This window comes from Eulemur rufifrons, chromosome 7, assembly GCF_041146395.1.
Source record: "Eulemur rufifrons isolate Redbay chromosome 7, OSU_ERuf_1, whole genome shotgun sequence".
In the NCBI taxonomy this organism is placed as follows: domain Eukaryota; kingdom Metazoa; phylum Chordata; class Mammalia; order Primates; family Lemuridae; genus Eulemur; species Eulemur rufifrons.
In genome coordinates, this window is record NC_090989.1 from 12,907,010 (window position 1) to 12,908,698 (window position 1,689).

Below are 1,689 nucleotides of genomic sequence, written 5' to 3' on the forward strand. Positions count from 1 at the left end.
CCTGGTGGTTGGAAGTGTGCCAATGCCACCGACACGGCTGGTCCTGCGAGGACATGGGCTGGGCACCAGCAGTGTCTGCTATAGGGGCTGAGGGTGAGGGAGGTGTCTCAGAGCAGACACAGGTGACTTCCAGGTTTCTGGTTTCTGCACTGGAGTGTTGGAGGGTCCTCCCTCCCTCTCTCTCTCTCTCTCTCTCTTTCTTTCTTTCTTTCTTTTTTTTTTTTTTTTAATATACTTAGCCTTGCCTAAGCAAGACCTCAAAAAATTTGGTTGCCAACTCATAACTGTGCCTCTCCACGGAAATCTTTAGTATTCACTTTGGAGAGAAACCAGAGTACGGAGGGTCCTTTCTTGAGTGCTGGGAGGGGAGTCGGTAGGGGCAGGTGGGGGACACACCAGGGTTTGGTTTGGATGTGTTGAGTTTGACTCATCCACATGGAGATGTCAAGATGGAATTTTGGGTCTTAGGCTCCGAGGAAGTATCTGCTCCGGGTGTGAATGGAAGTGCCCAGGGAGGGAGTGCAGAGGGCTCTGAGACTCATGGTACCCACTGTCCTCAGGCTGGGGCCACCGGCCAGCACTGAGGGTGCTTAGTTAACCGAAGCAGAAAGCACCTGCTGCTCAGGTGCACACCCTGCCCCTTAGGCCCCTTCAGGTCTGAGCCATCACCGGCAAAGGAGGCTGGAGTCATCCTCCTCCCCAGGCTCCTCCTGTTAATGGCCTTCTGGTTTGGCATTGACCCCAGTCCTGCCCTGGCCTTGGTAGGAGCAGAGTGCAGATGGTCTGAAACCATCAGTGTCAGGCTGCCCTCTGCCACCCCGCTGTCCCCACCCCACTAACCCCAGCCAGGGCAGAGGCAAAAGGAGAGGGAGAGGGGAGGTTCTAAAAGTCACACGTACAAACACTAAAACCTCCTTATCTCCAGTTTCTGTTTCATGGGTTTTCTCTGTGCTAATAAAACTCTAAAAAAAAAAAAAAAAAAAAAAGGAAGAAAGAAAGAAAGAAAAAAGAAAAAGAAATGATTGGGAAATGACCTTACTTATCAGGACTTGTTATCTAGTCACCAGTCATTCACACTGTCCCTTTGTTGGGGTGCCCGCCACAGGGAGACAGTGCACTTTACTAGGACTCAAGGCAGGTGACCAGATGGATGGCTTCCTTCTGTGAAATGGGAGGGTCATGAAGTGGGGAAGGGCCTAAAACCCAGCTTGACACCTCAACCCCACAAGTCGTCGTCAGGCAGATCCGTTTTAGAGACGGAGCACGTGTATAGTGAGGATCTACCTTCAGACCCTTTGGAAAGTCTTCAAGACACTCTCCACCACCCCCAAATGTACCCAGACCCTGCTGGAAGATCCTGTTAGGAGCTCTATTTTACAGAGAGAAAAATGAGGCTAAGAGTCGATAAACAATCTACCCAAGACCACCAAGCAAGTAGCTGCTCTGGGATTAGAGCTCTGAGGACCAACTTCAAAATTCATTTTCTTCCAACCTCCCTGTCCTGTGAAAACAAGATTTGTGTGTTTTCCCTGTAATTACCCATTTGTGAATATCAGAAATTGCTTTGTGCACTACAATTGCTAATAATGTTAATACTACCTGCTGAGCACACAAGGGCTGGGAAAGATTGGTTCTACAAAAATACAAGAAAAAATGTTCATCCTTCATTTGCTCCCTCTCACACCCCTC

At 49.3% G+C, this 1,689-nt stretch overlaps 1 pseudogene; it reads right to left on the reverse strand.

Moving 5' to 3' along the window:
- Nucleotides 1-237: 237 nt before the first annotated feature.
- On the reverse strand, nucleotides 238-338 carry LOC138388724 (U5 spliceosomal RNA; annotated as a pseudogene).
- Between the last annotated feature and the right edge of the window lie 1,351 nt (nucleotides 339-1,689).